This window comes from Neovison vison, chromosome 10, assembly GCF_020171115.1.
Source record: "Neovison vison isolate M4711 chromosome 10, ASM_NN_V1, whole genome shotgun sequence".
Classification (NCBI taxonomy): domain Eukaryota; kingdom Metazoa; phylum Chordata; class Mammalia; order Carnivora; family Mustelidae; genus Neogale; species Neogale vison.
In genome coordinates this window covers 18896586-18924121 of record NC_058100.1, presented here as the reverse complement: position 1 = coordinate 18924121, position 27536 = coordinate 18896586, and positions in this window count along the sequence as shown.

Here is a 27536-nt window from a genome sequence, read left to right as displayed (position 1 = left end):
TCCTAAATCGAAGTCCAGAAATAAAATACACCCCTTACAGAAATGTCAGTGCTATTTGCTGAGGTTAATAGAGAAGAAAAAAATATGAATTTATCTTAATCTACTTATTTATACCTTCTTTCAAAAACCATAACAAAACAATAATAACAATGAAAGAACAAGAATCATGAAACAAATTCTCCTTTTAGAAAACTGTAGGTGGGAAGTTTTAAAATCGACTTTTAACCCTTATATCTTCTGAACTTTATTGTGAGATCTAACAAGAGCTTTCTTACTTTGGTCCTGGTTTTCTTGCAGTGGCATGTTGTTCTCTTAAGGCATTAAAATGTTGAATATAATGATTTATCTTTCAGAAACGCCAAAAGTGGAAACCGAGCTGAAGTGCACTAGGAGCCTCGGAACTTCCTCCAGGCAGAGTAAGGTGAACATCTTTGTGCGCTTTCAGTTTATTCTGCGTGAGGCAGCTGTGCTTATTTTGAGAGTATAAATGTGATATCATTACAGAGTCACAATGGAAAAGGCAAGTATATACTTCTGTATACTTCTGTGATTATTTTTTTAATGGTGTATTTTTAATGTGTCTGCATGAGAAGAAATGTGTTTGGACTAGGGGATCTACTGCCGCTCATATTCTAATAATACCAGTCCAGTCATATAGACTTCTGTATTTTTGCTCAAAGACCTGTGTGAGGAACTTGCTCTGTGGTAATGGCTGTTACAGGTGATATTGACCCAAACAAAGTAGTGCATTATATCATCCAGAGCCAGAGTAATTTCTTTAGGGATGGACATATGACCTAAGCAGAGAAAAACAGATTCCTTAAGACCTTTTTGGACAATACTAGTTCATAGAGTCACCTGTTTCCCCACTGAACTTGACGTTGAACTTGTGACAAATCTGGGGATGCAGCCAACACCTCAGCACAACAGGAGGCCTCACAATGCTGCAAGGTTAAAGAGAGGTAATTGGTGTGACAATGACAGGACAATGGGGCCATTATTTGAGACCTGAATCAACTTGTATGGAAGCCTGTAATTATATACCCACGGACTTTGTGGTTTTATAGGTACTATGTTTCTGTCCCTTTGATATTTCTCCCAAACTATTTTTTCTTAAGCAAGTTTTTTGTGTATTTTCTGTCATTTGGAATTTCTAAAAAGTCCCAACTAGTTAAGAAAGATAAAGTATGTGCCCATGATTCTTTCCTTCTTCAGGGGACTGCACTTTTTTTTTTTTTTTCCCGGATCATGTGGCTCATATTTCACACCATCATGTGGCTGGTATGTACATCTAAGCATTGTTAGCTTCTCTAGAAATGAGGGTTTCCTGGCTCAGTCAACACAAAAACTGCCTTTCCCTAGATCTTTTAACTTATAACTAAGGAAGTCAATCTCACTCGGGGAAAGAGTCATAAATTTTAAATTATGAAAGCTAGAGACAGTTGTGTTTCCCAAGTTGTTTTGAAAGCCTGTTCCCAATGTGATTGGGATGCTTGCTGTTAGAAATGGAATTATGAATACTAAATAAGCTAATAATGGCACATGGATATAAATTTGTGATATTCTGAAGTGGAAGCAAATAAGGCTAATTTTAAGTGTTCAAAGGTTAGATAAATTAATGGGAATTCAAAGCATAGGGAGATATCAGAAAATAAAAAGGTCAAACCCTGAAAAATCACTTAGGTTTGAGAGTAAATTCACATCAGGACTTGGACTATAATTTCAGATCCTGGACACTAAAATAGTTAGTTATGGGCAAAATAAATGTATAATTTCACATGAAGATTGTATGGAATTTCACTGAGGCTTGAATACATAATTGACACCTAGAGATGGAAATAAGGAGAGACAACAATGAACAGAGATGTTTCATTGATCTCTCAGTCTCTTCTTCATTAGAACACAGAAAGTGGGAATAGATTGGTGATTTTGGTAAGAAAAGGCATATCTTACTTTTTAGCCCCAGTTTGCTCTCTCTTTTCTGCAGTATAACAGGAATAGAATTACCTATTGGCTATCTTGTCTGGAAGAAGAAGTTATAGCAGTATAGAAGAAGAAATCAAATTTGCAGGAAGAGAATGCAATGCATCTTGTGTTGCATTACGATATTTACTCAGGCATTTACTCACATTTCAAAGCTGTAAAACATAATAGGCATTGCTGACAGTCATTCGAGGAATCAAGGAGTTCCTTTCAGTGCCGTGATTGCCCAAGGAGTGCGGTATAGAGTGTTTAATGGGTAACCTATCAGAAATAATATTTGAAAGGTTTTAGATTCTTTAGTCACATGTTCTCCTTCATGCACAACTTCCCGAAGTGTAAATCCTTTATTAGAAACTTATAATTAAAAAATGTATTACAGGGATTTGTAAACATTAATGAAAGTTCTGTGGTATGCGGATAATTCTGTAGGATTGATCTATGGAAAATAACATCAATCACCTTGCTAAGATGTCCTCGTTATTATAGTATATAATCAACTGGAAAAATACATTGCTATTGCCCTGTTTCTCTCCACTTTTTTTACACTCTTCATTGGAAAATTTCTTCTCTAAACAAAAAATAACCTCCTTTAACTTCCGATGTTTCTGCTAAAGGCTCAGAGGTTTTGACTTTTTTTTTTTCTTTACCTGACCGATCTTGGCCTAATTATTTAACTTTTTTAAACTGAATTTTTTTCATTTGTAAATATTATTGATTAAAACAAAATTAATAAAGTCATTGAGAAGATTTAAGAAATAACCAAGTAATTTCTTGTTCTGATAACTGACACAGCAATTGCTTTATCTTTGTAGACAGAATGGAAGCGGATACCTCATAGAACATGTGTCTAAAGAGATAAGTGTTAGTTTCATATTTTTAAATAGATAGCTACATATATTTAAATTCTATATTGCCTTATCAGTACCAACAGGATATGGTGTTAGCTTGGGTTAATTCTGAAGCTCCTTTTAAAATTTTTGATTAAAATTATATATTATTATCAATTTAAAAAATCTTTATTAGGAGCACCTGGGTGGCTTAGTGGGTTAAGCATCTGCCTTCAGCTCAGGTCATGATCCCAGGGTCCTGGGATCCAGCCCCAGGTCAGGCTCCCTGCTCAGCAGGGAAACTGCTTCTCCCTCTGGCCCTCCTCCCACCTTGTGTTCTCTCTTTCTCAAATAAATAAATAAAATCTTTAAAAAAATTAAAGTTAAAATTAAAAAGTAGGAAAATAAAAAATATATGTTTTCTATAATGTTATCATCACCTCAAATTGATTCTTTTTCTTGGTAAGAATGATTATTCTGGAAAAGACTTTTTAAAACTTATTTTTATTTTTTCTATAATTAGTATGGTAAATTTAGAGGGAGAATTGATTTGTAATGTCCTTGAAGCTGTAGTGCATAAAGAAAAAAAAGATATTGCATGTATTCATTAGAATAATAGTAGAGTTAATGGCTTTAAGAAAAACAATATATACATATATAATAGGTTATTTTATATTGTTCAGAATTATTTTCATATTTACCTTTTATTCCATAATCAGAATAAAATTTATAGTCATCTTATTTCAAAAACAAATGAGCTAAGAGATAAACACATTGTATGAAGTTTATATTTCCTTTCAGTTGAATTCAAATACCTAAGAAGTTAGAATTCTAAGAAATTGTGTTTCTCAAGCATTTTTTTTTTCCTATTCAGGAAATTTGGCAAAACTTTCAGTCTCATATTTTAGAACTCATATTCAATCCAAAGGAAATTAGAAGAAAAGCTTATCACTTGGCTCATTTTTTCATAAACCAATGGAATTAATACCTCAAGTCATGTCATTATATTCAAGTTTTATATATTACCCTAGCAACAAAAGTAAAGCCAGTTAGACTGTTTTCCAAAGATGTCCCAGAGATAGCTTGGACAGTCCCTAGGTCACTTTGAGCTCCTATTTTAGAACGTGACAGTTGAAGATGCATGGATCACAAGGCCAACATTCGTGGGGGAAAAGGAATAACAGTGCATAAAACCTACATTTACTTAAAGTCTTAATCCAGAGATGCTGATGTTGATCTTAATCTAATTTCTACTTTTGGATTTATTTACTGAAGTAAGTGATTCTCTCATCTTCCTTTCTTTGTGATATTTTCAGGTGTTTATGGTATCTCCAATGTTCTGCTTTGGCTTTTCTTGTGAAAATAAAAACAATTTTGATAATATGATCCAACTGTGATGTGCTTACATATATGATACAGAGTTAGCTGATTTATACTGCTGTCTTGCTAGAAAGGTCTACAAAGATTGCACCGAAATAGACCATTAGAAAAATAGAACTCAATCTTACTATTTGCTTGAAGAATGGTGAGACTCTGCCAACTTCGGTAAAGTCGAACTTATAATTATCATTCACAAAAGGTAAATTTATAACCCTCAAAGTCAGTAAGGCATTTTTAAACTTAAATACATCACTGTAGTACCTTGACATTGAGTATCATAGTCAACTACTTAAAAGTACCTGCGCAATTTAAAGCAGGATATGTCACCTCAGCACTTACATTGATTGAACAAAATTTCACTAACTGGAAGCTGGAGCATTTTATCAAGCTCAGATTGTCCCTACCATGCAAGTTCAATAGACTCACCTGGTCCTCTAATGATAATAAAGTGGCATTTCACCACCTCTATTGTGATGAGAATAATAAATGGAGAGCACTGCCCGGCTTTCAAAGCCTCTTTCATAGAATAAAGAGGATTATATTAAGGAGGAAATGTGATTATGAACAATCACAACCCCTAAAGTAAATAAAGATCATAAACAGTTGAGCGAAACATACAAACAATCTTTTTAAATGAATGAAGGGTAATATGCCATAGCTCTAAAATTCTAACCAAGAGCATAAAATGTTCCGATCACATAGGATGATTCAATCACAAAATAAGGACATTGTTTATTTAACTAGTAAGAAGAAATTTACAAGTTACATAAGTTTAAAAAAATTTGATTGGATTTGAAAATGTAATTTCTAATGAGCATTATGTCCACATTTCTAAGGCAATGGCTATAGTATTATAGTACTGAGGGGTGGTCAAAGAATGAAAAAAAAAAAAAAAAAGACAAGGAATACCATGCTTCATTTACCTCACTCCCTTGTGTAATGGTGAGAAACAACAAGAAAAGACTAATCTGGAAATATCTATAAATTGATTTTTAAACCTGAATTAAGACAGACTTTCTAATTGGAATGATTCTTGAGGTGCTTGTTTCATACTGTAAACATTTAGGGAATTTGATTAAGGATAATAGCATATTCAGGCAGTGTTTTGGCAACGTTTGTGCCTGCATTTCTCAACAGACACCATGGAAGTCAGGCCACTGGCTTCCCATCTTATTCTCCTGACTGAGTCCCCACTTCTACTCCTCCCACCTCAGGCCATTCCCTGATGAGTGTCTTGCCTTCTTGCTTTTTTTTTTTTTTTTAAATCCCTAATGTGAATTGGATCACTTCTTTCCTAAAACCTGTTAGAGACTTCCACTAGACCTCCTATTTTTGACCTATGTTACCTCCGAACATGACTCCAACCTCGCTCAGCTTTCCTTTCTCGACCTCACGTTGCTCCACTCACCTTGTGGTTCTTTAGGTGCACAAAACACACCAGTCCCTCGCTGCCTCGGGAACTTTTAACATTTCCTGAAGCCTGATGTAGCTGCATCTTCTCGGCCTCTGCGCCCCGACCTATGATCCCTCACCTACCCAGAGAAGCCACCAAAGACACTGCAGTTAAAGTGCTTGTTCAACTGCATTACCCTTCATACTATCACTTATTCTTCCCTTGGTACACACAACTGGCAGTTACTTTAAATTCTTAGTGCATTGATGCTTTTCATTTCTGGACCTCTGGCTGTAAACTGACTGAGGTTAAGAGGGTGTCCGTCCCATCACTACTGTGTTCAGATCAGCCAGCCCCACGGCTCACCCACAGCAGATGCTTAACCGCAGCTTAGTGAATCCATGAGCGGTTAGTCAATCCATCCAGGGCAGTAAGAATACCAGGTAGGACAAAATCTATGAATTTTCATGCACAAATACTTTCCTATTCTAGTGGTGTGATGTAACTGTAATTGTGATTGTTCATATTCAAAGGAGATGCATTTTATAAACTGTTAGTTTGATTTAAAACCTCCTTCCTGCCTTGTTAATTGTTACTCCCTTACTGTAGAAATAGGAAATTAATTTTTACTCTTATTCTTTGGATATTCCTCTTACATTTTATATTAGTGTACTAACCAATCCCCAACCTCACAACTCTATCAAATCCACTTTAAATTAAGTCTTATTTTAATAATTTTTTATGTCTAAGCAAGTCATCATTTTGGTAAGAGGATACAAACTTGTAGATAGAACATATTTCTGGAGATCTAATGCACAGTATTATGATAGTCAATAATACTGACTGCATTATATACTACAAGTTTCTAAGAAACTAGATCTTAAATGCTCTCACCATAAAAAAGGAATGATGATTATGTGAAGTGAGAGAAGTGTTATCAAACACTAGGTTGATAATCATATTGCAATATATGTGTATCAAATCTATACATTGCACATCTTAAACTTGCACAGTGTTTTATGCCAATTGTTGTATCTCAGTAAAAAACAGAACTGAAATTAATAGTATGTACTAGTCATTCTCTAGAGTCAAAATTTTATTTCAGATGAAATTGTGTGAAGTTACTACAATGGTTATAAGAGTTATAAGCACTGGTTCTAAAGACAGACTCACCAGAATTTAAATCTGCCTTTGGCACTTTCCTACCAATATATTTTTATTCTATTTTTTCCAATGGCATATTGAAATTGAAAACAACGACACTATTTTCTTTTTAAATTTGCTGGGGGAAAATAGCTCATTCATTTATTCAGTAATTATTTTTCTATCTTCTTCCATAGCACTATCTAAGAGAAATATAAATCAAATCGCAGATGAGTTACATATGAATTTTAAATATGCCAGTAACTTGTTAAAAATAACTTTAAAAGACAGGCAAATTTAATTATATATAAATATATAAATATTTGTGTGTCTATATATTATATTTAAATAATATATAATATATAAAATATATATTTATATATTAATAAATATATAAATATTATATAGCTAGTATATAAATATATATATAAAACTTGAGACAAAAATATCACTTTAACATGTATTAAATACAAACATAATTGATGAGATATTTTCCATTATTTGCTACTAAGTCTTTAGAATCTGACATACATTATATTTTAGTATATGTGCTGCCGAAGCGAGCACCTGACATACATTATAAACTTATAGCATGAGTTAATCTGGACTAGGTGCGTTTCAAATGATTGATGTATGCTGTATTAGTAGGAGCAGATTTAATTTTGCTTTCATAGTAAAGATTCAGCAATGAAGAAAGCAACCCAGTTTGGGAGAAGGCTTATTCTAGAAACAGAAAAGCATTGCTTATGTTAATACTGTCATGCTTACACTGAGAAAATACATTATAGCAGTTACAGCAGGTACTCTGTGACCAGACCTCTGTGTTTAATCCAACTCTACCACTTCAGAATTATGAGACTGCAACCAATTTTCTTAACCTCTTTTTGCTTCAGTTATCACAGAAATTTTTCAAAAAGGCCTAATAATAGTACTTATCTCAAAGGAGTAGTCCTAAGGGTTAAGTGAATTAATATATGTAAAGCAGTTAGTGTCTGTTACACAGTAAACAATGTATGAGTGTTATCTCTTGTATAATTAGTATGATTAGTTGGGAAGACAAAAATGTAAGCATGGAGTGGAAGTGCAGGGCATAGCTATGTTGTTGCAATCTTAATTGAGGTACAAAGGGAAGGCGTGACTGAGCAGGTAACACTTGAGTAAAGTTTTTCATGGGTTAAATGAATGATCCATTCAGTTACCAGGAGTAAGAACAAACCAGGTAGTAAAAACATCAGTTGTAAAGACTTTAAGGCAGAACGATGTCTGTCATATTTATGGATTAGCAAGGTAGATTGTGAGTGAACAGATCAGAATAACCAAGGGCTAGAATTATAATAGGTGAGTTCAAATAAGTCATGGAAGGAAAAGCAAAGACCCACGTATTCCATATATCAGCCTCATAAGTTCAATCAGTTGACTCCTGATAAGGAAATATTGTTCACTTTCCCCAGTATAACATTTTCACAGCTTTTCTAGAAGTGGGATGTAGCTCTGTGATTATGGTCTGGTCAATACAGTACAATTTGAAACGGCGTGTTAACTTCTACACTGTGTTTCAGGGCACGTTGTCCACATGGTGATGGTAGTGTGCATTATTCTTCCCTTTCCAGTAATAATGCTTACTAAACTGTGGATTTTATCCTGGAGTCTGAGAACTGGTTTTCAATGGTAAGATGCAAGTTTCATTCTGAGGGTGAGCAAGGAATCTGAGCCCTGATGATCCTGTTCTCATCACATCTACCCATAAGAGAGAAATAAACTCATGCCTTTGATAAAACTTTGTAATTTGGGGAGGGCTGGTTTTTTAATCACAATTTTTCTTAATCTTATCCAAACACCTTTCTAATGGCATTTACACTTAAAGATTAGCTAGTGTTTATTGGCTGATTATTATATGCTAGCCACAAGCATAAGCACCTTGCATAAGTTGTCTATTTAATCCTCACAACAAAGCCATGACACTGACATTGTTAATGTTTGCATTCCCTGGCAGGGAACGGAGACTGAAGAGATGTCAAGTAGTATTTCAAAGACTATACATCTGCAACTAACAGAGGTGGATTTAATTCAATGGTGTCTAGAGATCTGAAACAGTTTGTAATTATTACACAACAATATAAAGAGAAAGCTTCCAGAAGAAGCAATGCCTTATCCCCAAAGAAGGTTTTTGTAGTGGTACTATGTAGGTACTAAGGAAGTCTGGGAAAGCTGAGTTTGTGGGGTAGGATGAATTTAATGATTCTGTGGGTTCAGTTTTAGAGCTTTTTGCACACCAGGTAAAAACAATTCTAAGTAATATGAGAATAATGGCAGGTCACTTCAATGATTAAAATTCTTAAAGGGTAAAGAAATGAAAGTCAAATATATTTCTTAGCTTTTCAAGTTTCTACAGATGACATCATACATGTATGCACATCATGTAGGTAAAAGTGATAACTACTGCAAGAAACTAAAGTAAGTTTTCAAGAAATACACATTGGAATAATTTTAAAGATCCTTTATTTGCAACCATATATTAGCATCAGAGACTATAGATATGTGACCAATATGTAGAGTGATATATCTATACACAAATAGATATTTGATCACATCATTAGCTAGTACATTCAGGTATAGATATTTTTATTTTCTTTTTTTTCCCCTGTTGAGGGTTCTGTTAATCACTTCAAATATTCTGTACTGAAAATTATTACACAAATTCATTTTCAAGGAGAGATTTTTAAAAATTCTCCTTAATAAAAATAGAGTAAAGTTTTCATCGGAAAATTTTAATCTAATGCTCAAATGTAACTTATGCATATGTCCAAAGAGACATTTTACCATGAAAACTTTTATAAAACACTGAAACAAGTTTTCAGGCATAATTTAGTTGTTATTCATTTAGAATGCATAAACCCTTGATAAGAATTATTTTTTCAGCTTAGAAGATATTATCTATAAATTATCTTTCAAGTTCATATTTTATATATTGTGATTTTTTTTTGTCTCTTTCACGACTTACTGACCCAACTGCTTTTAGATATCCATGTGAAGAAGCTGTGCATGTTCTTGGTATGTTTCAGTATCCAAATAAATAATTTGCATTGTTTTTTTAAAGGAATTTGTTTTTATCTCATTACTCATATCACAGTAAAGTTTTCTACAAAGGGCTCAGTGTAGTAAGTTTAGTGGTGGTTGATTGATGAATTTAAAAATGATACAATAAAAATCAAAAAATTAAAAAATAAGACAATAAAAAGAACTTAAGTAGGACAATTATAGTATATTACTAAAAATAACTAATTCATGTTATAATTTAAATTTTTACATCTTGAAAAGGAGATACTAACTTTAACTCATTAAAGAAAAATATTAATCTGATATATACTGAGAATAATTCAAGATGCTGGGATATAATGTTGACAAGACAAAGTCTGTCCACATGACACATTCTAGTAGGAGATGACCATAAGCAAACAAAAACATACTTGTGGCAATATTCTTTTTGAAGAAAAGTCATTAAAAAAAAATAGCATGGAGGACAAGGGGCGTTAGAGAGGAGTAGGGAATTTGGGTAAATTGGAAGGGGAGGTGAACCATGAGAGACTATGGACTCTGAAAAACAATCTGAGGGGTTTGAAGTGGCGGGGGGGTGGGAGGTTGGGGTACCAGGTGGTGGGTATTATAGAGGGCACAGCTTGCATGGAGCACTGGGTGTGGTGAAAAAATAATGAATACTGTTTTTCTGAAAATAAATAAATTGGAAAAAAAAAAAGAAAAGAGAGGCCTGTGGTGGTGGGGGGACAATGATATTAATGTAGGGTGGTCACAGAATGTTTTTTAAGTAGGTTACTTGTTAGCTAAGCCATGAAGGAAATATGGGAGCCAGCGTGATATGAGAATGAAGTGAGGGAAGGAGTGGGGGGTCGTGAAATAATATGAGGGAAGCATATCTCCAGCAAAAGATCGGACAGATCTAAAGTTCATATAGTAGAGTTGAATGTGGAATGTTTGGTCTGGAATAGCAGGAGCAGCTATGGTTGGAACAAAGTAAACATAAAGAAGATTGGGAGAGGAGGAGATGAGTGTGGCAGCTAAGGGCCAAATCATGGGTCACTGGGGTCATCATAAGGTGTTAGAATTTTTATTCTGAGTGTGACAAGTAAATATTAGCGGGTATAGGGCAAAGGACTGTCATAATGACATACTTTGTCACGTGTGTGTTTGACTAGAGATAGAGGATTATAAATATGAAGGCAAGCTAGTCAGTCAGAAAGTTATTGATATAATAAAGATGTGAGATCTCCGTGGCTTCAAAATGGTATGATATCCCAAGATGTCATTTCCATTTTGTAAATGAGGATTCCCAGTTTCCATATAGACAAGTTAAAATATAGTCACATCTACCTTCACATATACCATGTGATTATCTATTTCAAAGACTTAATTAATATTCCTTAGCATAAGAATTTTTTCCTTTTAATTAACTATATGTTTTCATTTGGTAAAACTAAGGAAAATCCATCCATTTAAAAATCAAATTATAGCATTTTATACATAAGTTCTATAAGAAAGAGTGCATCCATAGGTAAATGGTATTATAATAAAGCATAGTGGTCATATTTATCTTTTGGAAATACAGAACATGCTTAGAAAGGTAAGTAAAATGTACTCACTAATAATCAACAATATTTTGCTAAACCTATGTACATATTGTACATACTGATGTTAAATTCTGTTGCTGTACTTTTAACATCAACACACATTTAGTTGATCTTACTCTCCAATTAACTGTACATATTGGGAAAAGACTAACCTAACCACTTTCCATGTTTTCCTACACAAGCATGTCTCTTCCCATAATTGATTTCGAACTCATTAATCCACAAAACTCGAATTTGAATCTGGTTATAGCATATCATCATCATCACCACAGTAACATATAGTAGAATTATATGGTATATGAAATAGAGCATATAAAGAAAAAGGCTTAGAATATAAATTTTTATTATAATAGCATTGTCAAATAAAATAATATATAATTGACTACTATAGTATGAATAGGGTAACATGGGGAAAATAAATAATTTACAAATGAGTAATATGTAGAATAATAAATAATTGATTAGTGAATAATGTAAAGAAAAAAGCCTTAGAGTCAGCAATTGGCTATAAACATTTTGGTCTATAAGAACTAAAGTTGTAGTGCTGTGATGGTTAATTTTATCTGTCAACCTGGCTGAGTCTGAGGGCACATAAACATAAGGGGTTTTGGATAGGATTCTCATTGGAATCAGTAGACTGAATAAAGCAGATTGCCCTACACCATGTGAGTGGGCCTCATCCAATCTGTTAAGGGTCTGAGCAAAAGGTACAGGAGAAATCACTCTGCCTCACTAACTAAGCTGAGACATGGTCTTCTACTCTTGGTTCTCAGGCCTTGAGACTCAAGCTAGAACGATACCCCTGGGTTTCCTGGGTCTCCAGCTTACAGATGGCAGATTATAAAACTTTTTAGTTCCCGTAATTGCATAAGTCAATTCTTTATAGTACATCTCTTTATAGATAGATGATAGATAAGAGAAGAGATGTATATGTATATTTATATGCATTAATTATGTCATTTATTTCACTCATATATACAAATGATCTAAAAATTTTTTGTAGGGAAAAATCTCTTAAATAACAGAATATATATGAATAAATATATATGTGTAGGGGCACCTGGGTGGCTCACTGCGTTTAAGCCTCTGCCTTCGGCCCAGGTCACGATCCCAGGGTCCTGGGATCAAGCCCCGCATCGGGCTCTCTGCTCAGCGGGGAGCCTGCTTCCTCCTCTCTCTCTCTCTCTCTGCCTGCTTGTGATCTCTGTCTGTCAGATAAATAAATAAAATCTTAAAAATATATATATATATGTAGATAATTCATACACCTATATAATTATAATTAATCAAACGGGTGTCCAATTACTATTTCAAGGTGTGTCTGTATTTTCTCAAAATATACACATGTGTACAAATATATATCTCTGGAAATTCTCCTCCAGAAGAGTTATAAAATATTCCAGTAGAAACTCTATTCAATAAACTAACAAGCAATAGACTTTTCTGGGCATCATGCCAAAAAACTATGATAATGCTGATTTGAAACATGAAGCCCTCTTGTGGAAAGACAGCTATATGCTCGTATATTTCCCAAAATTTCATACAGAGGAAAAAATACCCTAAACATATCTCTTACTATACTCTTACTATACTCATTAAATACTGTGAAACCATTAGGGCAAATCATCATTCATGCTGCACCTCACTTTGTTTGGCTTTGTTTATAGAATCTATTTAGCAGCACTTGGAGAAAACATTTGCCAAATTTTTAATCACTTATCAAATTTCTAGTAAGTAGAGTGCTTTCAAACACTAACAATCTATAAACACAGTTATAAAATCAAACAAAATGATATAGAATCAAACTGACAACTGGATAAGCATTTCAGCTGCATTTGTTGGAATTATTCCCACCCTCAAATGCTTTCAGCTAAAAAAAAAAAAAAAAGAAAACAGCGATCTTTGTCTTTTTTTTTTTTTGAACTGCTGAGATAGAGAGGGCAGTTGAATTAAAAACCTTTTATTTTACTTTTTTTGAATTAAAAAGATTTTAAAAGATGATAAAATTTTATAGAAAATTATGTTTCTAACAATGTGTTTTGTTACCTAATTGCCAAAGAAATAGTAGCCTTTGAATGAACATATGAAAATCTGTACTTCAGTAATTGAGGAATCACAATTAAACACTCACTCTTAAGTAAGTGCTTAATTACAATATCTTATATTTTAACTTATAGACCTGTTTCATAATTCTCACCATGTAAGGGTTGCAGAAGTACTTTGCAATAAAAACAAGATAAGCAAAGAGCAGTCCTCTGCACTTATGCATAAACTTGGTAACAACAGAGAAATGTGTTTGTGGTGGGATTTTATATTCTTTTCTATTTTACATGATGATGTGCTCATCACCTATTTCTCTCATTTTCTCAAATATCTTGAAGAATTTTACCCCATTGAGTTACGCTATATTCTAGTGTATTCAGACTCATTTAATCAGAATAAATTTGAATACGCACAGAAGTAAATGTTGTAATAGAGTTTGGAAGAGAAAGTATAACTACCTTGAAGGGGAATGCCATGGCAATTCTCTTCGTAAAAGTGAGAAGTTTACAGATATGAATGCTATTCCTAAAAAATCTGTAGTCTCTTATTAAAATGCACACACATTTCAGAAAACAGCTGTTCCAACCTTGATTGCTATTACCTATTAGAACTGAATAAAAATTGAACATGTAGTCAAATACAGTAAGAGTAAGTATAAAAAACAAACATTGTATTTAATGTAGTTTCCAAAATCTCCAAGAACATGTGGAAAGTTATAAAGAACTTTACAAATGTTTTTCCAAAGAATAATTTCTTTTTTTACTCATGTATAGTTGACATAAAATATTCAGTTGTTTCAGTTGTACATCATAGTGATTTGATATTTTATATTATGAAACGATGCTCATGCTAAGTCTAGTTTCCATCTGTCACTACACAAAGTTATTACAATATATATTTTTTACTGTATTTCCTATGCCATACAAAACTTTAATACATTTAATAAAATCTTCAAAAACTATGTATATTACCGGAACAAATTCATGCATCACATTTTAATTGAACATCTATTGTGGCCAAGTTATAGTGTGGGGAGACAGTGAAAATAGAATATGAAACATCACAATCTGACTATATCTTTAACACCCATGTTTTATCTCTTGTTCCAGTCATGCTCTTTAATAGCCGAAAAGCCTTTCGGGTTTAGGATAGGGCCCAAAGAGCCAGTTTTCAGTCAGAGCTACATCAAAATGCACTTGGGGCAAAAATTTATTTACTTTTTTTTTTTTTTCCCAGATCAGATTTAGTCTAAATCAAGCCTGAGACCCTTTTGAATATGCATCCAAAGGTCCTTCTTGCTTTTGTCTCCTGTTTTCCCTTTTTCACTACTTCAGATTCCTGAATTCCTACCCTTTCCCATATTTTTGGTGTTTAAACAGATAGGCTCAGTTTCATACTGCTGTCTCTTAAGCATATAGCAATAAGTTCCTGAATAAATCCAAACAAAAGAAACAATTAGCTCAGATATTATTTAAACTTATGTCTATGATATTTATATACATTTTATTGTAAAATACATATTCAATATATAATATGCTATCTAATGAACATATTTGAAGATCAAGCAAAATATATTATCTGCAATAAATAAAAGAAGTAAAATAAGTTTATAAAAATCAATATATTACTAGATACCTAACAAATAGTTCTTGATTTGCTGTTCCTGATGAATATATGTATATATATGTACACACACACACACACACACACACACACATATATAATGGATAGAGCTTACAAAATTTTAAAGATAAAACTTTTCTATTTTATATTTTTTCAACTTTTACTCAAATTTTTGTAAACATTGTGATTATAGTTGAATGTTATAAATATACTGACATGGTAAATAGTGTTTCTTGATACTGTACAAACATACAGCATCTAAATAGATACATTTCCACTGATCTTAAATTTCCTTCCAGGTGCTTCAGTCCTCCTAGCTTTGGCAGCCTTAGGAGATTCAAGCGGATTAAAGGAGGAGCACATGATTTTCTGAAATGTGATGAGAATAAGGATTGGCACTGGGCAGCAGAAGAGTGTTGATATCACCATAGGGAGTGTTTCACCTGCAATCACAAAATGTGACCTGTGGCATGTTAGATATGGCTGAAATATTTTAGTTTTCCAGAATGAACAGATGGGAGAATTAAAAAAAAAAGGAAAAAAACAAGTAGCAGAAGGGTAAAACACCTGCTCCCAATTTGGGGCAAATACGGAAATTGCAGTTCTAGAGAGATTTATACATTTTTAGTTCTTTATTCTAGTGTCTTGATTAGAATTGTGTAGTAAAAACACTTGAATTGGTCCAAAGGACCTGCAAAATGTTTTCTCAACTATAGGTTTTATTATTGCTAAGAAATAATTCTCCTTATAAAATCCACAGACTGTTCTTCAGTCTAGTAAATATCCTGCTAGAGCACAATATGAACCTTTCCACCTCTGTTTGACTATTGTTTATAACAACTGATCTACTGAAATATCAAGTCTTAGAACATTGGTAAAGAAGGGACAATCATGTGGAGATACACTCAAATGCAAACCAGGATGTGATTTATCTGTAATACAATTTAGAAACACTGTAATAAAAAAAAAAATTGGCATATTGAAAACCTAGCCAGAGTTGTTAGGTGACATTAGAAATTAGATTGAGACGATGTTAAACTAAGAATTATTAGGCTGTCTATAGGCTCTGGGTATCTCAAGTAGTCATTGTTTTCAAACTGGATGGTATAATTAGCTTCTGGTTGGATGATACATAATTACATTTTGCAACCAACCCTGACACTTATTATCCTATGCCCAGATTTGACACACCATTAGTAGCTTTGGGAATTGCTAAAATCATCTTATCTATGGATTTATGTAAGCAGTATTGGCAAATAGCCTTGCATAAAAAATTCAGCCAAAATTAAATTTGTGTATTGGATGTGAGATACATGTTCAATAATATACCCTTTAGACTAAAAGAATCCATATTTGTTTTTTCTTTTGAGGCAGGTTCATAATTTAGGTGGACTTAGAGAATTTCCTTTAAATTTATTACTGAGGGTTATTTTTAGTTAACACTACATAAACATCAAAAATAATTTATGCTACTGCCAGCAAAATTCACAAGATGAATCTCGATGAATCTAACCCAAGTTTCAAAAATTATAAGATCTAGAATGCAAAATGGGGATTTTCTTTTAAAGAAGTCATCTACTAGGCCTAACAAATATACACAACTAAGAGATATTAAGTTATTTGGTAAAGTCAGAATAATGCAGTTTTCTTTTATTCTTTCAATCTGTTCTAAATTTAATAAAGCGTATAGATCTTAGACTTCCTTATTAAAATGCATTATCATTACCAGTTTTGAAAATCCTTGACTTTTCCAGACTTTTTCTAGGTCTATCCAACACACTTGCTACTACATTTCATACAATTTCTATGACTTAGAAATATAGTTTAAAAAACCCTTGTAATATATATTTGTAAAATAAGCCTGTGACATCAATATTTTAGGCTTTTTTTGGTAGGAAAATAAGCTTCATGGGAAATAAGCTTTGTAGAATGCCTTACAGAGCAATACATTGTACAGTAAGTTATCTTTTGGAAAAAATCCTTTTTTTTTTTTTTTAAAGATTTTATTTATTTATTTGTCAGAAAGAGAGAGAGAGAAAGCATGCAAGCAGGCAGAGAGACAGGCAGAGGCGGAGAGAGAGGCAGGCTCCCTGCTGAGCAAGGAGCCTGATGCAGGACTCGATCCCAGGATCCTGGGATCATGACCTGAGCCAAAGGCAGCGGCTTAACCCACTGAGCCACCCAGGCGTCCCTGGAAAAAATCTTTTATTTCTAACTTCAGTAAATAGGTACAGACATTTATAAGAAAGAGTGATGGACGACGTGACGTAATTTTTGTCTTTCTACTGAAATAAAATGTTATGTATTTCTTGAGGATTAAGAAAAATAGGCTCATGGTACACAAATGTGACTACCAAAAATTATTTAATATAATTTAAATAGCTATATATTGTACATACACTCCATATATGCCAGGATGTTATTTTAATTTGGTACAATGCTGTATTGAAATTATTACTGCAGTTCTCTGGATGAGACATATTTTCTTTCTGAGAGCAATTTCTGATACTCTTTTGAAATAGCCATCTGTAAAATCTAGAACTGAATTTTAGTTATTGTCAGAAAAACGTGAAAGTCTTTACAGCTACATAGTTAACAACCAGAATGCTTGATGGAAATTTATTTTACATATTTTTCTCATTTTTATAAGTATTAATATTACCTCATTTTTATTTTAGGAAATACAACAAAGGCTTAAATTCTTTTCAATTTTAATTTATGCTATCACAGGTGGGGGAGAATGCAAGATTGTCTACAGGGCCATTAGGTACATTTTTTCAACTGGTGTAGTGTTACATCTACTGTGCAGTCTAAGAAACAAATAGAATATTTGTTGTATGATAGACTGAAGTCACCAACAATTGTGAAAAATAACTAAAGCACATTTGACAATAAGCAGCTATATGGTTGAAAAGGGAAAAAAAAAAAAAAAGAAGCAGCAAAGCACATCTAATGGCAAAGGAATTGGGATAATTGAGTCATACACAAATCCCAGGAAAGATAAAATGATTAGAAGATTCGAAACTGTAGGTATCAAAACTGTGGTTTAGAAATTATAGAATAAAATAAAGCTGGGATAAAATGCTAACATAAATAGTTAAATATTAAGACAAATAATCTAATTCTGTTTAATATGTATTTTTACCGTGATCTATTAGGGAAGAGAGTAAGACAGGCCTTCAAAGTTAATTATAGGAAATTGGCACATATTTGTTAAAAGTTATAAAAAAAAAAAAAAAACTACAAACATGGAAATAAATGTACGAATAAACAGAGCAAAATTGTTGAAAGTGGGTATGTCCGGGATTGAGAATGCGGGAACGGGATTGGCAGACCTAGAAAGAATTGTTTAAAACACAATGCTTAGTTACTAATTTATGCTTAAATGTCCAGTCTGAATTACATTGGCAAAATTAATAATTTTCAATATAGGCAAGGTTTTTTGTTTTGTTTTGTTTTCTCTAGCTTCTTCTCCCCCACAAGGGCAAGATCTATCATTCAAAAGTGTATTTCAAATTTTGTTTTAAAATAGTTTTCAGACTTCCTGATTTTACTTTTTGCAAAATTAAGCCATTACTTGGTGAAAAAACATAAATTAGAGATATTTCAAAAATAATGAAGATGGGGGGCGCCTGGGTGGCTCAGTGGGTTAAGCCGCTGCCTTCGGCTCAGGTCATGATCTCAGGGTCCTGGGATCCAGTCCCGCATCGGGCTCTCTGCTCAGCAGGGAGACTGCTCCCCTCTCTCTCACTCTCTGCCTGCCTTTCTGTCTACTTGTGATCTCTCTCTGTCAAATAAATAAATAAATTCTTAAAAAATAAATAAATAATGAAGATGGGCTCTTAGATATGGAGTTCGAATGGCATTAAAACTATAATTATTTAAATTCCTTTCACTATCTTGGTTTTTATTTTTCTTATTGTTTTCATTAAAAATGATTATTAAAAGTGGGTATGGAAAAACACAAGTTGAAAGGAATTTATTCATCATTCAATCATTAATTTGTAAATTGTTCAATATTTATCTACAATGGCCAGATATTTGAAAGTAAAAATAAAACTGCTTTTCTTGCTTAATAGAAGTTTACCTTCTTGCTCACATAAGAGAAATAAGACTAAAAGTACAGTGTGGGGTGTAAAATTTTAAGACAGTGAAATACACTGGGTTCTAGGAGAGGACAGGATAGGGGTATCTTAATCAGTCATAAAAACTTGTCCTATGTGACAAACTAAATAGTATTAACATATGTATATTAATTAAATTATTTTCTGTTTCCCTTTGTTTACAATCTCAGTCATTATTTTTTGCATTGTATATGTAAAAATGCAACTCAGATATTAATACCTTGAACAATTAAAACATTGAAAAAATGTGAAAAAGCAAAGCAGATAGATGTGTATACATAAAACGAGAACAAAATTTCAAAATGTGTAAGGAAGTGATTGTAATGGTATTTAAACTGTAGCTATTACTGCCATTATATTGCAGTTATTTTAGAAAATACAGTTGTTACGTACAGGTCAAATGTTTAAACCACAAACAAACCTGCAGCTCCAGAACACTATTTCTTTTTAATTATTATTTTTATTTTTTAATTTTTTAAAGATTTTACTTATTTTTTTTGTCAGAGAGAGCAGAAGTAGGCAGAGAGATAGGTAGAGGCAGAGAGAGAAGCAGGCTCCCCGCTGAGCAAGGAGCCCAATGTAGGACTTGATCCCAGGACCCCGGGATCACGACCTGAGGCAAAAGCAGCCACTTAACCGACTGAGCCACCCAGGCATCTCTCCAGAACATTATTAATTAAATCCGGTATCTTAAACTGTGTCTTCAAAAAAGACTGGTGGGGTCTTTGCAAAGGGTTAGTAAAGTCCTTATAAAGGAGAGTTAGAGTGCTTATAAGGGAAGCATAGAAGGAAAAACATTCTGTGACCAATAATATGTCACTCACATCTTAAGTTGTGGCTAAACCACACTTGGAATACTGTTTAAACCAATTCAGTAGCCTGAAGTCAGAATCCGATCTGTGCTGAGAATAGAGGGAAGATAAGCTGTCAAACTATTATAGCAATATTCTAACTGGACTTTCCAGAATAAGCCAGATTTGGCCCCAATCTGTTTGGGCCTGTTTGTTTGTTATCAAGCACATTATTTGGATATGATTTTTAATTTACTCAAAACTTAAAATATGGGAGGTTGTTCACAAAAAAGTCCAGCTTTCAATTTTCTCAGGAAAAATGTAGGCCTAGTAAGGCCTTACTAGGCCCACACTCTTGCATACTCACTATCTTAATCATTTTTTATCGGCTTCCTGATCCTGAGTCAAAGTGTCAGTTTCTGTGCTGAGTTTCAATTTATTGCCTTTCAGTTCCAAGTTCACCCTTTTTTTTTCCCCCCAATTTATTTATTTTCAGAAAAACAGTATTCATTATTTTTTCACCACACCCAGTGCTCCATGCAAGCTGTGCCCTCTATAATACCCACCACCTGGTACCCCAACCTCCCACCCCCCCGCCACTTCAAACCCCTCAGACTGTTTTTCTGAGTCCATAGTCTATCATGGTTCACCTCCCCTTCCAATTTACCCAAATTCACCCAAGTTCACCCTTTTTGATTGCTGGGTAAAAATGGACCTGGGGCCTTTTATTTATTTATTTATTTATTTATTTATTTATTTATTTTCCTCTTGCCAGCTGGCACTGAAGGTTTGTCAGTAGAGGGCACTGGAGAGACGTTGAAGGAGGAAGAGGTTTGGTTTCCAGGTCCCAGTGTGTTCCCCACGCCAGCACCCGCCGGTAAAAACACCTGCACCCGCCTTCTCAGCAGCTGGCTGATGCAGTGTAGCTCATCCTGGCCGGGAGAACCCACTGACCAAGAAGTTCCCTTGGTACCACCTCCTCCTCAATGTCTCTCTGGCTGTTACGTCGCTAAGGGCCTGCCGTGAGACACCACCCAGCACTGGAGAAGGCAGATTTCCATGAGGTTCTCTGCCTTCCAGCACGCCACTGCCTTGCCCTCTCCAACAGCACCTGCTGGGGTCCTATAGCTCTGCCCTGCACGACGGCTGTTGACATAGGATTCTGTTCTGTTCTATAGGAATGCTGACAGCCTTCCTTCCTTACGAGCCAACCCTGTGTTCCTCCAATCCCATGCTATAGTTAATAACCCCTTTTATTAAACTTCCCCTTTTCAAATTACTGTGTGGTTTCTCTCCAGTGATTAGACTTTGACTGGTATGGCTTCCATCTATCATGGGGCTTGCTCTTGTTTTCCTTGATATTAGACAAATATTTCACTATACCCATGTCTTTATCAAAAGGGAGAACATGAAATTGAGACAGAGACTTGACTTTTTCAAGAAAAACGTAAGGGTATATTTTCCTGTGGAAAGGCAATGTATTCCCATGTGTTTAATAAGAAAAATATGTAACTGTGGCAAGAAAGAAAAAAGGGGAAAAAAAGCATGTGCCTGGGATTTCAATAGGACTCAAACCTGTAGGGAAATGTGATTTTTTTTTTTTTTTAAGCACTGTTAAGGTGGAGGCAGGGGAATGGCAGGGATGCCTGCCGTTTGATTCTGATTCTGCTTCCTGCCCCCACCTCCCCATATTGATATTGTGGCTTTGTTGCCACGGATTTTGGCTCAATAAATAGAGAAGCCATATTTCCCCCCCTTATTTTTTTTTTTATGGAAGAACTAAAAGCAAATTGTGGGTTTAGGTTTCCCCTGTTATGTGTGTAAGCCCTAAACTCCAGTATAAAATACAGTTGCTTGTATCTGGCAAGATTGCCATGCATAATTGTCGCCCTCGGCCCGCAAGAACGACAACCAGCCTGGCATGGTGTTAATGCTTCGTCTCTTTATTTCGACAACTTTCTTAGCTTATATGTGTCAGGGTGACCAATAAGGAGCCAAACAATGGGGAGAGCCAATGAGAGTCCTGTTACTATGCTGATTAAATTTGAAACAGCCAATGAATATGTCCTCGTTTAGGTGGGCTTCACCAGAAAGTTCGGTGTTCACTTGCAGCGTATTTTGCTGGCAGTGAGCCAAGCGCCATTGTGTAATGGTGGGGACTTTCCCGGCCGGAGGTGGTCCCCGACACATAATATTTGCTGGCACATTTTCCTGAAGTTATCCCCCACTGAGTGGCTTGTGAGGCTCAGGGAGTCTTAGGTGAGCTATGCAGCACCTATTCCTTCTCTGTTTACATTTCTCCTCAATTGACTTTCTTTTCATATTCTTTATTAAATAGGAAACTTACATCCTCTTTTGTGTGTGGGTTTCTTCCCCAAATCAGTTAACCCATGTGCAATATTGCAATACTATTATAAGAACCATAACAAGTTTATGAAAACAAGAAGTGGTAGAAAGTATAATAAACTGAAAATAAGCATAACATCTAGGGGTGTTTTAAATGTTAATTAATGAAAACATAACATTATGAAATACAGTGATATATAAAGTATTAAAATTGCTTGGAGCCCAATCATTTTACTGATGATGGATTTAAAAATAAGTCTTTTGAGTAAAATATAAAATAAATGTTCTGAACCAAACCAAACACTTTCAGAAAGAATCGGGCTGGAAATAATTGTGCTTAGTTTGCAAAGATATGGCTGAGAACCTATATGATGATATGTCTAAAAAATCTAAATTATATGTGTCATCTTCCATTATAAATGAAAAATAGGCAGAAGAGCATAAATGTCATCTAATTATATAAGAATGCTTCTTACACTGAAGACATTTTGACATGGTTTGTGTGAGAACTGTTTATGTGTGTACACTCACATGGTGAGAAGCTTTTTTTAAAGATTTTATTTATTTATTTGACAGAGATCACAAGTAGACAGAGAGGCAGGCAGAGAGAGAGAGAGACAGAGAAGGAAGCAGGCTCCCCGCCGAGCAGAGAGCCCGATGTGGGGCTCGATCCCAGGACCCTGAGCCAAAGGCAGAGGCTTTAACACACTGAGCCACCCAGGTGCCCCACAGTGAGAAGCTTTTGAGAACTTTATTGCATACAGGTCAAAAAATGCGGGACTACAAAACAAGGCTGTCATTGTGTTGTTTTATATTAATATTATACTTATAAAATTTTGTTAACATACAATATGGCAACAATTTTCAGAGACATGGAAATAAAGTCTTTTTCTTAAACCAAAAATTTAAAATGAAGCAAGTTTCAGTTGTTAATTGCATAGACACCTAGTCACTTGAACTAGAGACTTGTATATATACCAGTATATTCAAAATAGTTTAAAAATTATTTTTGTTCAACTATGAGCATACTATGTATCCAAAGATATAATTTTCTCACTTAATTTATAAGCATTTTAATGTTTTTTGTAAATATGAACACTTAAAGTGTTATACTTAACACTTTTTGTGTCTGGCTGTTCATATTTTTATTGTAAAAATTTATGCAATTTTAATTAGGTTTAGAATATCCAGGATATTATCAATTGTTCATTTCTAAACATAGAGCTAATTTAGCATCTATTTACAAATGATTTTTCAAATAATTATATTCCTATAGAATCGAGGTGTGGGTATGGCAGAATAGCTTATATTCTATCTCCTGAGAACAACTAGAAAAAAATGGAGAAAACATAAAAATCCATTATGACTGATTTTCATATAAGAAGAGTAGATTAGGACAGACACATGCACACGGGAATAACCATATGAAGACACAAAGAGGAGAGGGCCATCTCTGGAAGTCAAGGAGAGAGACTTCAAAAGAAGTCAGCTTTGCTAGCATCTTATTTCCAGAACTGTGAGAAAATAATGGTCTGTTGTTTAGTCACTCAGTCTCTGGTATTTTATTACGGTATTCTAGCAAACTAATACAGTGACTACAAGAAAGACCTGATGAACTAAATTCCACAGAGAACGGAGCCATCATGAGGTGAATGGGAAGTGTAACACCCTCCTTTCCTGAGGGCAGATGTCTAATCTGTGTACAAGAAGATCTGATAAGCAGAGAGATTCTGGGAAGATGAGAAGAAATGGGCCAGGCCCTGAATGACAGGAGAATCAGAAACACGAGAATGATCACTAGACCCAGCAGTTTCCCCCTACCTTTCAGTTTTTCCAAGAAAATAGCATGGAAGAGGGAGTGATAAGTGGAAAGACAGGGCTTAGAGATTTGCTCAACTTCACAGAGGTTGTGTTCAGCGGCATTGTTGGGGGTAGAGCATAAATTGACATGGGTCGGATTTCTGGGGTACTGGCAGTATTCAGTCGTTTGTTTTGTCTTTTTCTGTGATGTATATTTGGGTGTGTGTTTCCTTTGGCGCATTTACTAATCTGTATACTCTTAATTTGTGCAATTTGCTGTAAGTAAGCCATGTATCTGAAAAATTTATTTAAAACATAAATGTTTAACAGCCAGTATAATATGTCTCAGAATAAATTTACAAAAGCAATATACATATGTTCTTAATTTTGTTAGTGTATTCCTCAATGTGTCAACCTATTCATTGATCTGTTCAGTAAGCATATATATTTCATGCCTTTGAAACACCCTAGTTATAAATACTCTAAAATATTAACATTGATTCTTCCTGTATTGTGTAATTGTAGGAAAGCTTTCCTTACTTTATTTCCAGTGATTTGGGAAGTTTCCATGAATTTTCACTGAGAGAAGAAAATAATATTTGTAAAATATTTCATGTCTCATAAAGAGGAATGTCAAAAATGTTTAATATGGAGTTCAATTATGGGTTATTTTTACTTTTTATTGAGCTCTTTGTTTCATTTATATTTAATTACTTGGTATTCCCCTACTCTATTTCATAACTACAGAATTTTAAGTATGTTCTCCACCTCCTGTTAGTAACTGCTCTTTCCCTACTCTTTTCACTTACCTTCTTATTTTCAACTCTCAGTATATGCTACTTCATTTCTTGTTTTCCCCTACTCTTCCACCCTTCTTAACCCCTTCCAAATATTCAATTTGGACTAATTTGAATATTAGATTGCTTACTAGTATCTTTCTTAGTAAGAGGCTATAAATAAATTAATATGTATGAATTTATATATATACAATTATTTCTTTATGTAGTTATATAATTTTATATATAACACATTTATTTTTTTTTCCAATTTATTTATTTTCAGAAAAACAGTATTCATTATTTTTTCATCACACCCAGTGCTCCATGCAAGCTGTGCCCTCTATAATACCCACCACCTGGTACCCCAACCTCCCACCCATATATAACACATTTATATTAGGCATATACATATATATTATGTAAAGTAAGGCATCTTGTAGAAATAGTTAATTCTTAAATTATCTTCAGAGGACAGAATATGTGTAAGTAAATGAAGGAAGGAAGGAAAGAAATAAATATATCTGTTTTAGTCCAATTAGAAGAGAGAAACCACACAGTAATTTTAACAAAAAAAGGTTTAATATGAAGAATTACTATAATAACAGGGGATTTGAGTAACGAGAAACTGAAAAGTAAGAAGGAAAATCTAAAGGCTGTAGAAATAGATACTAGGACTGAGTTACAACACTGAAAAAAAAGGCCATGTCCAGGCAGAGATCCAAACCTTCCTGGAGAAGGCAGAGTCTTGGATCACAGAATAGCAGAGAAGTCACTGTGGTGTCACACTGGCAGAGATTTTGAGAAAGATGCCCTCCAACTTCCTGAAATCTGCCCTCTAGCGTGTCCTGGAGGTGCCTCACCTGTGGCATTCTGGTACAACAGGACAGACGCAAGCGCCAGGGAAAGCTGCGGCCACAGGATACTTCTGCCCACTGTGCATCTTCAGGGTCCAGACTTTGGAAAAACTACCCATATGGCATGAACTGGAGCTGGAGAAAGCTGAAGAAGCTCAGCATTGGGATGGGCGAGTGTCTGCAGAGCAGGTGGCCAGACAACCTGTGCATGCTGCAGGCGCCTGCCCGGGAGCACACTGGAATCAGAAAGTGGCCCTTTCTCCTTGTGCTGTCTCTAGCATATGCTCTATAGACAAAATTTAACACCATGCCAGCTGACAAAGGAAAGATATTTAGGACCCAGATCCATTTTTGCAGTGTAGCAACAAAGGTGGAATTTAGAGCTGAGAGTAAATAATACAATCTGCTAAGAATAGAAGAAGAAAGGAAGAAAAGAAGGAAGGAAGGAAGGAAGGAAGGAAGGAAGGAAGAAAATAGGGAGGGAAGAAAGTCACATAAAGGAGCCCCAGTTTTAGACCACATTTTAATTTTTTTCTTTGACTTCCCTTCATAGCCAAAGTATGAGCTATGCGAAGAAACCATTCTCATTGTCTAGAGAACGAGCTCATCTTAAATTGGATTAAAATTGGTTGGTAAGTTTTTTGTTCAGTTGTGTGTGTGTGCACATGTCATATATTTTTCTTATTTTGAGTCAAAATCAAAAAGTTTGGAAAACCATGCATCAAGGTAAATCTTTTCAAGGGATCAAACAACAAACCCTTTTGCATGTGTAAATTGTAGTGTTTGTTTGTTTTTTTTTAAGATTCTATTTATTTATTTGAAAGGAAGGAAAGCACGAGAGAAAAAGAGAGGAAAAAAAAGCACGAGAGAAAGAGAAAGAAAGAAAGAGACCATGAGCAGGCGGTAGAGAGGAAGGGGAAGCAGACTCCACTGAGCAGATAACCTGATCTGGGACTTGGTCTTAGGACCCCAGGATCATGACCTGAACCAAAGGCAGACACTTACCCAAATGAGCTAACCAGGCAGCCCAGTTGTGGTCATTTTTAATACTATTTAATCATGCCCATTACATCAGGATTCACTAATCTTTACACTTTGGGGTTGTTGAATTCAGTTAACTCATGGAAAAATTTCCCTGCTCATGGTTGAGCAATATTATGTCACACATACATTAACCAAGCCAATGAAAAACAGATAATCAAACACTTAAGAATAAAACTTTATATATAAACCAAAAATGAAATATCAAAACATTATATTGGGGCTACAAAATAAATACCTTTGGTAGACCCAAGTATTTATATGCATATTCAAAAGTGGTCACTACATTATTCAGTCTACGATTTTTTTAATTTCTTTTTTTTCTACCTTTTTTCCTCTTTTGAAATTAAAAACATTTTTTTACCACAAATATATGTGAGTTTTAAGTTTGAAAATGCTTTGAATCTGTTTGATTATACAAGATAATATAAAGTGGTCTACTCTTAACACTATATTCCAAAACTTCTTGCGAATCCTAAAAATGGAAATGTCTTTTACAGATTTATCTGTAAATCTATGAAGATGAACTGAGTTAAAAAAAAAAAAAGAAAGAAAGAGAGAGAGAGAGAGAGAAACCATGAAAATTTGACTTATGGAACATTTAAATTAAATTTTTTTTAAAAGATTTTATTTATTTGTCAGAGAGAGAGAGGGAGAGAGAGCGAGCATAGGCAGACAGAATGGCAGGCAGAGACAGAGGGAGAAGCAGGCTCCCTGCTGAGCAAGGAGCCCGATGTGGGACTCGATCCCAGGACGCTGGGATCAT